Raw genomic sequence first — 14,724 nt, 5'->3', positions numbered from 1 at the left:
AGGCTTTATCCAGGGGCACCACGAGGAGGAACGGACTCACCCCCATACACTGCTTAGTCTTCTTCTGCTTACAATTTAGATAACATCTTTTGCTCTGAGGTTTAGTGTTATGCTTAATGTTCTTCTGCTCTTTGTTCTGCAGCCTCTTGTTCTTCTGCTTCTCGGTCTTCCATGTCGTCATCTCCAGGGTCGTCGTCTCCGGGGTCGTCGTCGTCGTCATCATCGGGGTGGTCTTCAGGCTCATCGTCCCAGGGTCGTCGTCATCTCAGTGGTTGTCGTCTCTGGTGTCGTCGTCATCTTAGGGGTGGTCTTCCGGGTCGTCGTCTTTAGGGTCTTGAACTTGGAAATGTAGCAGAAGGTACAAGAAGGCTGAGAAAATGCCGAGAACCAGCTGATGGAACTGGAACTCGGATGGCTACCCGAAGGTCCAAGAGCCAATGGAACTACCGAGGACCAGCTGATGTTACTGGAACCCAGTTACTAAGCAGGAGGTACCCGTGCCTGAAAGCACTACCAAGGACCACCTGACGTTGGTGGAACTCGGATACCCAGAAGGAGGCACCTAAGCCAAAGGCTCTGCCGGGAATCAGCTGACGGTTCTGGAACCAGGATGGGGAGCAGAAGATACAAGAGCAAAAGACACTGCCGAGAACCAGCTGACGGTGCTGGAACCCGGATGGGTAGCCGAAGGTCCAAGAGCCAATGGAACTACCGAGGACCAGCTGACGTTACTGGAACCCGGTTACTAAGCAGGAGGTACCCGTGCCTGAAAGCACTACCAAGGACCACCTGACGTTGGTGGAACTCGGATACCCAGAAGGAGGCACCTAAGCCAAAGGCTCTGCCCGGAACCAGCTGATGGTACTGGAACCAGGATGGGGAGCAGAAGGTACAAGAGCAAAAGACACTGCCGAGAACCAGCTGACGGTACTGGAACCCGGATGGGTAGCCGAAGGTCCAAGAGCCAATGGAACTACCGAGGACCAGCTGACGTTACTGGAACCTGGTTACTAAGCAGGAGGTACCCGTGCCTGAAAGCACTACCAAGGACCACCTGATGTTGGTGGAACTCGGTTACCCAGAAGGAGGCATCTAAGCCAAAGGCTCTACCTGGAACCAGCTGACGGTACTGGAACCAGGATGGGGACCTATTCAAGCTTGTCTTCCTAGAGCCCCAACTAGCGGTGTTGGAGCAAAGGTTCAGCAGGGGGAGCAGAGTGTAGGCCAAAGCCTGCACTGGAGGCATTTGGAGGTCTGTTGTGTCTGCGTGGCGTTTGCAGGACATGATGCCGGCTACACAGCAGGGGAACAGCTGGCATTGCTGAACCCCACTGACACATTGGCGGGTGTTTTTCTCTGTGCAGCCAGCACTTCCCGGCACCAACTGGCAGTGTTAGAGCCCAGGGACAGCAGGAGGAGCAGAGTGTAGGCTGAAGCCTGCACTGAAGCAAGTTGAAAGGGAACCTTTAAACCCCCCCAGGCGTTTGTTGCTGAAAGAGCCATCTTGTACAGCCGTAATGCTGCAAAAGGAAAAGTTGGCTCTTTTACACTGTGTTCCAAATTATTATGCAAATTGGATTTAAGTGTTATAAAGATTTAATTGTTTTGTTTTTCAAATAAACTCGTGGATGGTATTGTGTCTCAGGGCTCAATGAATCACTGAAATCAATCTTAGTCTACGTTCACATTAGCGTTCGGCGCCACAGCGTCGGGCGCCGCAGCGTCGCCGCATGCATCATGCACCCCTATATTTAACATGGGGGCGCATGGACATGCGTTGTGCTGCGTTTTGCGACGCATGGCCGCAAGCGTTGGGCGCAGAGAACGCAACAAGTTGCATTTTTTTTGCATCCAACTTTCGGCCAAAAAGGACGCATGTGTCGCAAAACGCAGCGTTTTAGCATGCGTTTTGCTGCGTTTTTGTGTGCGTTGTGCGTTGCGTCGCCGACGCTGCGGCGCACAACGCAAATGTGAACGTAGCCTTAAACACATGTGATAATTAGTTCTACAGGTGATTCTAATTAAAGGAAAACTACTCAAAAATGATGTTCCACATTATTAAGCAGGTCACAGGTTTCAAGCAATATGGGAAATAAAAAGGATCTCTCTGCTGCTGAAAAGCGTTAAATAGTGCAATGCCTTGGACAAGGTATGAAAAAATTAGATATTTCACGAAAACTTAAGAGTGATCATCATATTCTGATGAGATTTGTGACTGAAACAGAGCACAGACAGAGTTCATGCAAATAAAGGCATAATGAGGAAGTTTTCTGCCAAACAAATTCATTGGATTAAGAGAGCAGCTGCCAAAATACCATTAAAAAGCAGCAAACAGTTATTTGAAGCTGCTGGTGCGTCTGGAGTCCCTCGAACCTCAAGGTGTAGGATCCTTCAAAGGCTTGCTGTGGTGCATAAACCTACTATTCGGCCACTCCTAAACAGTGTTCACAAGCAGAAACGGTTGCAGTGGGCTCAGACATACATGAAGACTAATTTTCAAACAGTCTTGTTTACTGATGAGTGTCGAGCAACCCTGGATGGTCCAGATGGATGGAGTAGTGGATAGTTGGTGGATGGCCACTGTCATGATTCTCAATGGCGAGAGAACATAGCCCAGCATATATGAGAACTAGCTCTTGGAAGATGGAAACTATACTGACCATGAACTAAACCTGCCGCACAACTAGAAGTGGCCGGGTAGCATGCCTACGTTTTTTTATCCCTAGATGCCCAGCGCCAGCCGGAGAACTACCTAATCCTAGCAGAGGAAAAGACAGTCCTGGCTCACCTCTAGAGAAATTTTCCCAAAGGCAGACAGAGGCCCCCACATATATTGGCGGTGATTTAAGATGAAATGACAAACGTAGTATGAAAATAGGTTTAGCAAAATCGAGGTCCGCTTACTAGATAGCATGAAGACAGAAAGGGCACTTTCATGGTCAGCAGAAAACCCTATCAAAACACCATCCAGAAATTACTTTAAGACTCTAGCATTAACTCATAACACCAGAGTGGCAATTTCCGCTCACAAGAGCTTTCCAGACACAGTAACGAAACAGCAGCTGTGAACAGGAACAAAATGCAAAAACACACAAGGACAAAAGTCCAACTTAGCTGGGAGTTGTCTAGTAGCAGGAACATGCACAGAAAGGCTACTGATTACATTGTTGACCGGCATGAAACTGACAGAGGAGCAAGGTTATATAGCGACTCCCACATCCTGATAGGAGCAGGTGAACAGAGGGGATGATGCACACAAGTTAAATTCCACAAGTGGCCACAGGGGGAGCCCAGAATCCAATTTCACAACAGTACCCCCCCCTCAAGGAGGGGGCACCGAACCCTCACCAGAACCACCAGGGCGATCAGGATGAGCCCTATGAAAGGCACGGACAAGATCGGAGGCATGAACATCAGAGGCAGTGACCCAAGAATTATCCTCCTGACCGTATCCCTTCCATTTGACCAGATACTGGAGTTTCCGTCTGGAAACACGAGAGTCCAAGATCTTTTCCACAACGTACTCCAACTCACCCTCAACCAACACCGGAGCAGGAGGCTCAACGGAAGGCACAGCTGGTACCTCATACCTGCGCAACAATGACCGATGAAAAACATTATGAATCGAAAAGGATGCAGGGAGGTCCAAACGGAAGGACACAGGGTTAAGAATCTCCAATATCTTGTACGGGCCGATGAACCGAGGCTTAAACTTAGGAGAAGAAACCCTCATAGGGACAAAACGAGAAGACAACCACACCAAGTCCCCAACACAAAGCCGAGGACCAACACGACGACGGCGGTTGGCAAAAAGCTGAGTCTTCTCCTGGGACAACTTCAAATTGTCCACCACCTGCCCCCAAATCTGATGCAACCTCTCCACCACAGCATCCACTCCAGGACAATCCGAAGATTCCACTTGACCGGAGGAAAATCGAGGATGAAACCCCGAATTACAGAAAAACGGGGACACCAAGGTGGCAGAGCTGGCCCGATTATTGAGGGCGAACTCCGCCAAAGGCAAAAAAGCAACCCAATCATCCTGATCCGCAGACACAAAACACCTCAAATATGTCTCCAAGGTCTGATTAGTCCGCTCGGTCTGGCCATTAGTCTGAGGATGGAAAGCAGACGAAAAAGACAAATCTATGCCCATCCTAGCACAGAATGCCCGCCAAAATCTAGACACGAATTGGGTCCCTCTGTCAGAAACGATATTCTCCGGAATACCATGCAAACGAACAACATTTTGAAAAAACAGAGGAACCAACTCGGAAGAAGAAGGCAACTTAGGCAAGGGAACCAGATGGACCATCTTAGAGAAACGGTCACACACCACCCAGATGACAGACATCTTCTGAGAAACAGGCAGATCCGAAATAAAATCCATCGAGATGTGCGTCCAAGGCCTCTTCGGGATAGGCAAGGGTAACAACAATCCACTAGCCCGAGAACAACAAGGCTTGGCCCGAGCACAAACGTCACAAGACTGCACAAAGCCTCGCACATCTCGTGACAGGGAAGGCCACCAGAAGGACCTTGCCACCAAATCCCTGGTACCAAAGATTCCAGGATGACCTGCCAACGCAGAAGAATGAACCTCAGAGATGACTCTACTGGTCCAATCATCAGGAACAAACAGTCTACCAGGTGGGCAACGATCAGGTCTATCCGCCTGAAACTCCTGCAAGGCCCGCCGCAGGTCTGGAGAAATGGCAGACAATATCACTCCATCTTTAAGGATACCTGTGGGCTCAGAATTACCAGGGGAGTCAGGCTCAAAACTCCTAGAAAGGGCATCCGCCTTAACATTCTTAGAACCCGGTAGGTAAGACACCACAAAATTAAACCGAGAGAAAAACAACGACCAGCGCGCTTGTCTAGGATTCAGGCGCCTGGCAGACTCAAGGTAAATTAAATTTTTGTGGTCAGTCAATACCACCACCTGATGTCTGGCCCCCTCAAGCCAGTGACGCCACTCCTCAAAAGCCCACTCCATGGCCAAAAGCTCCCGATTCCCAATATCATAATTCCGCTCGGCGGGCGAAAATTTACGGGAAAAAAAAGCACAAGGTCTCATCACGGAGCAGTCGGAACTTCTCTGCGACAACACCGCCCCAGCTCCGATTTCAGAAGCGTCGACCTCAACCTGAAAAGGAAGAGCAACATCAGGCTGACGCAACACTGGGGCGGAAGAAAAGCGGCGCTTGAGCTCCCGAAAGGCCTCCACAGCATCAGGGGACCAATCAGCAACATCAGCACCCTTCTTAGTCAAATCAGTCAATGGTTTTACAACATCAGAAAAACCAGCAATAAATCGACGATAAAAGTTAGCAAAGCCCAAAAATTTCTGAAGACTCTTAAGAGAAGAGGGTTGCGTCCAATCACCAATAGCCTGAACCTTGACAGGATCCATCTCGATGGAAGAGGGGGAAAAAATGTATCCCAAGAAGGAAATCTTCTGAACCCCAAAAACACACTTAGAACCCTTCACACACAAGGAATTAGACCGCAAAACCTGAAAAACCCTCCTGACCTGCTGGACATGAGAGTCCCAGTCATCCGAAAAAATCAGAATATCATCCAGATACACAATCATAAATTTATCCAAATAATCGCGGAAAATGTAATGCATAAAGGACTGGAAGACTGAAGGGGCATTTGAAAGACCAAAAGGCATCACCAAATACTCAAAATGGCCCTCGGGCGTATTAAATGCGGTTTTCCACTCATCCCCCTGCTTGATTCGCACCAAATTATACGCCCCACGGAGATCAATCTTAGAGAACCACTTGGCCCCCTTTATACGAGCAAACAAATCAGTAAGCAGTGGTAACGGATATTGATATTTAACAGTGATTTTATTCAAAAGTCGATAATCAATACACGGCCTCAAAGAGCCGTCTTTCTTAGACACAAAGAAAAAACCGGCTCCTAAGGGAGATGACGAAGGACGAATATGTCCCTTTTCCAAGGACTCCTTTATATATTCTCGCATAGCAGCGTGTTCAGGCACAGACAGATTAAATAAACGACCCTTAGGGTATTTACTACCCGGGATCAAGTCTATGGCACAATCGCACTCCCGGTGCGGAGGTAGTGAACCAACCTTGGGTTCTTCAAAAACGTCACGAAAGTCAGACAAGAATTCAGGAATCTCAGAGGGAATAGATGATGAAATGGAAACCAAAGGTACGTCCCCATGAGTTCCTTTACATCCCCAGCTTAACACAGACATAGCTCTCCAGTCGAGGACTGGGTTATGAGATTGCAGCCATGGCAATCCCAGCACCAAAACATCATGTAGATTATACAGCACCAGAAAGCGAATAACCTCCTGGTGATCCGGATTAACACGCATAGTCACTTGTGTCCAGTATTGTGGTTTATTACTAGCCAATGGGGTGGAGTCAATCCCTTTCAGAGGTATCGGAGCCTCCAATGGCTCCAAATCATACCCACAGCGTTTGGCAAAGGACCAATCCATAAGACTCAAAGCAGCGCCAGAGTCGACATAGGCGTCCGCGGTAATAGATGACAAAGAACAAATCAGGGTCACAGATAGAATAAACTTAGACTGTAAAGTGCTAATTGAAACAGACTTGTCAGGCTTCTTAGTACGCTTAAAGCATGCTGATATAACATGATTTGAATCACCACAATAGAAGCACAACCCATTTTTTCGTCTAAAATTCTGCCGCTCGCTTCTGGACAGAATTCTATCACATTGCATATTTTCTGGCGTTTTCTCAGTAGACACCGCCAAATGGTGCACAGGTTTGCGCTCCCGCAGACGCCTATCGATCTGAATAGCCATCGTCATGGACTCATTCAGACTCGCAGGCACAGGGAACCCCACCATAACATCCTTAATGGCATCAGAGAGACCTTCTCTGAAAATCGCCGCCAGGGCGCACTCATTCCACTGAGTAAGCACAGACCATTTGCGGAATTTTTGGCAGTATATTTCAGCTTCATCTTGCCCCTGAGACAAGGACATCAAGGCCTTTTCCGCCTGAAGCTCTAAATGAGGTTCCTCATAAAGCAACCCCAAGGCCAGAAAAAACGCATCCACATTGAGCAACGCAGGATCCCCTGGTGCCAATGCAAAAGCCCAGTCTTGAGGGTCGCCCCGGAGCAAGGAAATTACAATCCTGACCTGCTGTGCAGGGTCTCCGGCAGAGCGAGACTTCAGGGACAAAAACAATTTGCAATTATTTTTAAAATTTTGAAAGTGAGATCTATTCCCCGAGAAGAATTCAGGCAAAGGAATTTTAGGCTCAGACATAGGTGCATGAACAACAAAATCTTGCAAATTTTGTACCTTTGTGGCGAGATTATTCAAACCTGTAGCTACACTCTGAAGATCCATTTGAAACAGGTGAACACAGAGCCATTCAAGGATTAGAAGGAGAGGAAGAGAGGAAGGCTGCAGTATAGGCAGACTAGCAAGTGATTCAATTAAGAGCACACTCAGAACTAGAGGGGGGAAAAAAAAAAAATTGTAGCAGACTTCTTTTTTCTCTCCTTTCTCAGCCAGTAATTTAACCCTTTTTTGGGCCGGTCAAACTGTCATGATTCTCAATGGCGAGAGAACATAGCCCAGCATATATGAGAACTAGCTCTTGGAAGATGGAAACTATACTGACCATGAACTAAACCTGCCGCACAACTAGAAGTGGCCGGGTAGCATGCCTACGTTTTTTTATCCCTAGATGCCCAGCGCCAGCCGGAGAACTACCTAATCCTAGCAGAGGAAAAGACAGTCCTGGCTCACCTCTAGAGAAATTTTCCCAAAAGGCAGACAGAGGCCCCCACATATATTGGCGGTGATTTAAGATGAAATGACAAACGTAGTATGAAAATAGGTTTAGCAAAATCGAGGTCCGCTTACTAGATAGCATGAAGACAGAAAGGGCACTTTCATGGTCAGCAGAAAACCCTATCAAAACACCATCCAGAAATTACTTTAAGACTCTAGCATTAACTCATAACACCAGAGTGGCAATTTCCGCTCACAAGAGCTTTCCAGACACAGTAACGAAACAGCAGCTGTGAACAGGAACAAAATGCAAAAACACACAAGGACAAAAGTCCAACTTAGCTGGGAGTTGTCTAGTAGCAGGAACATGCACAGAAAGGCTACTGATTACATTGTTGACCGGCATGAAACTGACAGAGGAGCAAGGTTATATAGCGACTCCCACATCCTGATAGGAGCAGGTGAACAGAGGGGATGATGCACACAAGTTAAATTCCACAAGTGGCCACAGGGGGAGCCCAGAATCCAATTTCACAACAGGCCACCATGTCCCAACAAGGCTGCGACGTCAGCAAGGAGGTGGAGTCATGTTTTGGGCTAGAATCATGGGGAACCAGCTGGTAGGGCCCTTTAAGGTTCCTGAAGGTGTGAAAATGACCTCAGCAAACTAAATAGAGTTTCTGACTGACAACTTTCTTCCATGGTCTAAAAAGCAGAAACGTGACTTCAGGAACAAAATCATCTTCATGCATGACAATGAATACCACTGAGTAATTGGCTGCTATGGGCATAAAAGGAGATAAACTCATGGTGTGGCCACCATCTTCCCCTGACCTCAACCCTATAGAGAACCTTTGGAGGATCATCAAACAAAAGATCTATGAGGGTGGGAGGCAGTTCACATCAAAACAGCAGCTCTGGGAGGCTATTCTGACTTCATGCAAAGAAATACAAGCAGAAACTCTCCAAAAACTCACAAGTTCAATGGATGCAAGAATTGTGAAGGTGAAATCAAAGAAGGGCTCCTATGTTAACATGTAACTTGGCCTGTTAGGATGTTTTGGAGTTAAATAGCTTTTTTGTTCAGTGAATGTGACCTCCTAATGCTGCAAATTCCACAAATGAGCATTTTCAGTTCTTTAAAACAAAACAAATGTTTAGAAATACTACTGTGCCTAATAATTTGGAACAGTGCATTTTGAGTTTTTATTCATTTTGGAGATTATACTGTTATCCCTGGGATTTTTCTTCAATAAAATTCAATGTATACTCTAACGGGTGATGACTTTTATTAGACTGACTGTCATTTGCACTGACCATTTAGGAAAATCCGAGAAAAATATAATTTGCATAATAATTTGGAACATAGTGTAATTATGCTCCTTGCAAACGCTGAACTAGACACTTATGTAATGTGTCCCCTCACACCGTAAAACCGTCCCAGAGGTGGGACTTTCCTTTGTAATGCACAGCACAGCTGTCATTCCTACCCCCTTGGTGCCGTGCGTGGCCTCCTCAGCGTTGTTTGATTCTGTCCTGGAGCCAGCGCTGTTATGTTATCCCTTGGCCATGCGCACTTAGTGCTGCCCGTCTTCTGACATCATTTGGTGTCAGGCTGGCTGCACCTGTGCGGTCGCGCTGCCCGAGATCCCGCCTCGCAGTGTCGTCTAATGTAATCCCACTGCGGGCCTGGGATCCATGGGCATGCGCAGTGCATATCCTCACCTCTCACTCCCCTCCCTCCGGCTTCTTCAGACTGTGCGGCGTCACGGCCGTGGCATGCTATTAGGGATCAGCTGACGGCGCACAGTCTGAAGAACGCGGAGGGAGATGAGTGAAAGCCTGAGGTGAAGATATGCACTGCACATAACCATGGATCCCAGGCCCGCAGTGTGATTAAATCAGAAGACATTGCGAGGAGGGATCTCGGGCAGCGCGGCCGCACAGGCGCAGCCAGCCTGACACCAAATGATGTCAGAAGACAGGCAGCGCTAAGTGTGCCTGGCCAAGGGATAACATAACAGCGCAGGCTCCGGGACATAATCAAACAACGCTGAGGAGGCCAAGCACGGCGCCAAGGGGGTAGGAATGACAGCTGTGCTGCATCACATTACAAAGGAAAGTCCCACCTCCGGGATGGTTTTACGATGTGAGGAGACACATTTCATAAGTGTTAGGTTCAGCATGTGCAAGGAGCACAACAAAAAGAGGCACCTTTTTCTTGTGCAGCATTACTGCTGCACAAGGTGGCTCTTTCAGTAACAAACGCCTGGGGGGGACAGGTTCCCTTAAATTTAAGTAGTTGTGCCAGCGTGGCGGTCGCATGACACGTTGCCGGATACACAGCAGGTGAGCAGCAGGCGCTACTGAACCCCACTTACACATTGGCAAGGTGTTTGGCTCTGTGCAAACAGCACTTCCGGGCAGCAACCAGCAGTGTTGGAGCCCAGGGACAGCAGGAGGAGCAGAGTGTAGGCCGAAGCCTGCACTGGAGGCATGTAAATGTCTCTTAGTGTGCCAGCGTGGCGGTCGCATGACACGTTGCCGGATACACAGCTGACGTTACTGAACCCGAATAACAGAGGAGCGACTGTTGACTGTGCGGACAGCACTTCCAGGTACCAACTGGCGGTGTTGAAGCCCAGGGACAGCAGGAGGAGCAGATTTGTTTTGCCAGATACACAGCAGGGGAGCAGCTGACATTACTGAACCCCAATAACATGGCAGCAAGTGTTAACTGTGCAGCCAGCACTTCCAGGCACCAACTGGCGGTGTTAGAGACCAGTGACAGCAGGAGGAGCAGATTGGAGGTATTGCTGCACACACAGCTGGGGAACAGCTGACGTTACTGAACCCCAATAACAGAGGAGCAACTGCTGACTGTGCGGACAGCACTTCCAGGCACCAACTGGTGGTGTTAGAGCCCAGGGACAGCAGGAGGAGCAGATTGGAGGTATTGCTGCACACACAGCAGGGGAGCAGCTGACGTTACTGAACCCCAATAACAGAGGAGCAACTGTTGACTGTGCGGACAGCACTTCCAGGCACCAACTGGCGGTGTTGAAGCCCAGGGACAGCAGGAGGAGCGGAGGAACACAGTGTAGGCCGAAGCCTGATTGGAGCAAGTCGAAAGAGAACCTTTAACCCCCCCCCAAGGCGTTTGTAGCTGAAAGAGCCATCTTGTGCAGCACTAAGGATGCAAAAGGAAAAGGTGGCTCTTTTCATTATGCTCCTTCCAAACACAGAACTAAACACTTATAAAATGTGTCCCCTGATACCGTGAGACCGTCCCGGAGGTGGGACTTTCCTTCGTAATGGGACGCAGCACAGCCCTCATTCCTACCCCCTTGGTGCCGTGCGCGGCCTCCTCAGCGTTGTTTGATTCTGTCCTGGAGCCTGCGCTGTTATGTTATCCCTTGGCCAGGCGCACTTAGCGCTGCCCGTCTTCTGACATCATTTGGTGTCAGGCTGGCTACGCCTGTGCGGCTGCGCTGCCCGAGATCCCGCCTCGCAGTGTCATCTAATGTAATCCCACTGCGGGCCTGGGATCCAAAGGCATGCGCAGTGCATATCCTCGCCTCTCACTCCCCTCCCTCCGGCTTCTTCAGACTGTGCGGCGTCACAGCCGTGGCATGCTATTAGGGATCAGCTGACGGCGCACAGTCTGAAAAAGGCAGAGGGAGATGAGTGAGAGCCTGAGGTGAAGATATGCACTGCACATGCCCATGGATCCCAGGCCCGCAGTGTGATTAAATCAGAAGACACTGCGAGGCGAGATCTCGGGCAGCGCAGCCAGCCTGACACCAAATGATGTCAGAAGACGGGCAGCGCTAAGTGTGCCTGGCCAAGGGATAACATAACAGCGCAGGCTCCGGGACAGAATCAAACAACGCTGAGGAGGCCGTGCATGGCACCAAGGGGGTAGGAATGACGGCTGTGCTGCGTCACATTACGAAGGAAAGTCCCACCTCCGGGACGGTTTTACGGTATCAGTGGACACATTTCATAAGTGTTACGTTCTGCGTGTGCAAGTAGCTAAACTAAAAGAGCTACCTTTTCCTTGTGCAGCATTACTGCTGCACAAGGTGGCTCTTTCAGTAACAAACGCCTGGGGGGGGGACAGGTTCCCTTACATTTGAGTTGTTGTGTCAGCGTGGCGGTCGCAGGACACATTGCCGGCTACACAGTTGGGGATCAGCTGACATTACTGAAACCCAATAACACTGGGTTGTATGTTTTGACTCTGCAGCCTGCACTTCTGAGCCTCAATTGGCGGTGTTGGAGCCCAGGAATTACAGTTCAGGTGGTAGAAAGATGAACACAACAGGAGGCCTGGATACTGTAGACAGTCACCCAATTATTTAATCAGGATGAGGAGTGGCAAATTCCTGCGAGATCCAGGCCTGGTTCATTTTCAGAAAAGTAAGCCGGTCAATGTTATCGGAGGATAGTCGCATGTGACGGTCTGTTAGTACACCACCTGCAGCACTAAAGACGCATTCCGATAATACACTAGCCGCAGGGCAAGCCAGCACCTCCAATGCATACTGGCTTAGCTCTGGCCATATATCCAGCTTAGAGACCCAAAACTTGAAAGGGGAAGAGCCGTCTGGGAGTACAGTAAGAGGGCAAGACATGTAGTCTGTCACCATCTGACGGAACCGTTGCCTCCTGCTGACTGGAGCCGCCTGTGATGGTGTAGACATTTGTGGCGGTCACACAAAACTGTGCCACAGTTGGGCCATACTGGTCTTGCCTTGGGCAGAGGCACTGCTTCCGTTTCCTCTTTGTGCAGAGCCTCCTCCACTGCCTCGACGCACTGAGCTGCTTTGTAAAGCACTAGCAGCACTGCTCTCAGTTGGAGTGTAGAAGATGATGGAATTCACAAGTGTGTCTTGGTACTCCCGCATTTTATGCTCCCGGTTCAACGGTGTGATGAGGCTTTGTACGTTGTCCCTGTAGCGAGGATCGAGGAGGGTGTACACCCAATAATCAGCCATGTTGAGAATGTGGGCGATGCGCCGGTCATTTCTCAGGCACTGCAGCATGTAATCAACCATGTGCTGCAGACTGCCAACTGTCCAAGAAACGCTGCCCCCTGCTTGAGGCGTGATGTCTGCCCGCTCTTCATCACCCCACCCTCGCTGTACACACTGACTACTGGACAACTGTGTAACTTCCTCCTCTGGACGGCTGTCTTCCTCCTCCATTGACTCCTCCTCATCGTCCTCACAAAGTGTCCCCTGCCTTTGTGAGGAACCACGTGGCGCTGACTGTCCAGAAGCTGATGGAAATGGTGACTCCTCATCCTCCACCTCTTCCACAACATCATCCCTTAGCGCTTGCAGTGTTTGTTGAAGCAGGCAGATAAGGGGGACAGTCATGCTGACTAGTGCATCATCTGCACTCGCCATCCGCATGGAATAATCAAAGGGACGCAAAACCTGGCAGACGTCCTTCATAGTGGCCCACTCTGTGGTTGTGAAGTCTGAACGGCGCGTAGTGCGACTTCTTTGCGCCTGATGCAGCTGGTACTCCATTACTGCTTGCTGCTGCTCACACAACCGCTCCAACATATGTAACATGGAATTCCACCTCGTAGGTAGGTCATATATGATGCGATGTTTCAGAAGGCGGAATCGGCGCTGCAGAGCTGCAATGCGCGATCTTGCCGTGCTGGAACGCCGCAAGTGAGCACACTTAAGGCGGACCTTGTGCAGCAGTGCATCAAGATCCGGATAGTCCCTCAAAAAACTCTGCACGACCAAGTTGAGCACATGTGCCAGACATGGAATGTGAGTGAGGTTGCCGAGGCCCAGAGCTGCCACCAGATTTCGGCCATTGTCACACACTACCATGCCTGGCTGGAGATTCGCTGGCACAAACCACACATCGCTCTCCTGCTTGATGGCATTTCAGAGCTCCTGCTCTGTGTGGCTTCGATTCCCCAAAGAAATTAATTTCAAGACGGCCTGTTGACGTTTGGCCACGGCTGTGCTCATGTCGGTCGTAACAGGTAAACATTCACGGGTCCATGTGGAGGTGGACTGTGACAGCTCCTGCAGCGATGATTCAGAGGAACTTGTGTATGAGGAGGAGTCAATGCGTACAGACTGGATTCCTGCAATCCTTGGAGTGGGCAGGACACGTCCTGTGTCACTCGCACGATCTGTACCCGGCTCAACAACATTAACCCAATGGGCAGTGAGGGAAAGGTATCGCCCCTGTCCATGGTGACTTGTCCACGCATCGGTGGTGAGGTGGACCTTGCTACTGACAGCGTTCAGTAGCGCGTGTTTTATGTGTCCCTCCACATGCTTTTGCAGGGCAGGGATGGATTGCCTGCTGAAATAAAAGCGGCTGGGCACATTGTACTGTGGGACTGCCAATGCCATCAAGTCACGGAAGCTGTCAGTCTCCACCAGCCTGAATGACAGCATTTCAAGGGACAGTAGGTTTGCAATGCCAGCATTCAGAGCCTGTGCTCGGGGGTGGTTTGCCGAGAATGGCCGCCTTTTCTCCCATGCCTGTACTACCAATGGCTGTAGACTGGGCTGGGAGTGTGAGGATGAATGGGATCGTGGTGCTGTGGGTGGAATCTGGACAACAGTGCCAGAGGTTCTTCCTTGGCGATCCTGGGAGGAAGCCGAACCAGCTCTGTGTGAGCTGGAGGAAGAGGCAACATGAGCTGAAGAGGTGGTAGCTGCCGCTGTTGGTTGGCCCAGGTCTTCAGTGTGTTTTTGTAACTTCACCGCGTGCCTGGTCCGCACATGTTTCCACATATTTGAGGTATTGAGGTTGCTGACATTTCTCCCTCTTTTGATTTTATGATGACACACCTTGCATTTGACAAAGCAAATGTCATCTGCAACTGTGTCAAAAAAGGAACAGCCACTGCAAGTCTTGGGAGCGCCCTTTTTGGCTTTTGGAAGAGGCATACTCCTAACGGGTGCCGAAGTGGA

Source organism: Ranitomeya variabilis, chromosome 5 (assembly GCF_051348905.1).
Source record: "Ranitomeya variabilis isolate aRanVar5 chromosome 5, aRanVar5.hap1, whole genome shotgun sequence".
NCBI lineage: Eukaryota > Metazoa > Chordata > Amphibia > Anura > Dendrobatidae > Ranitomeya > Ranitomeya variabilis.
Note: the sequence above shows the minus strand (reverse complement) of the source record.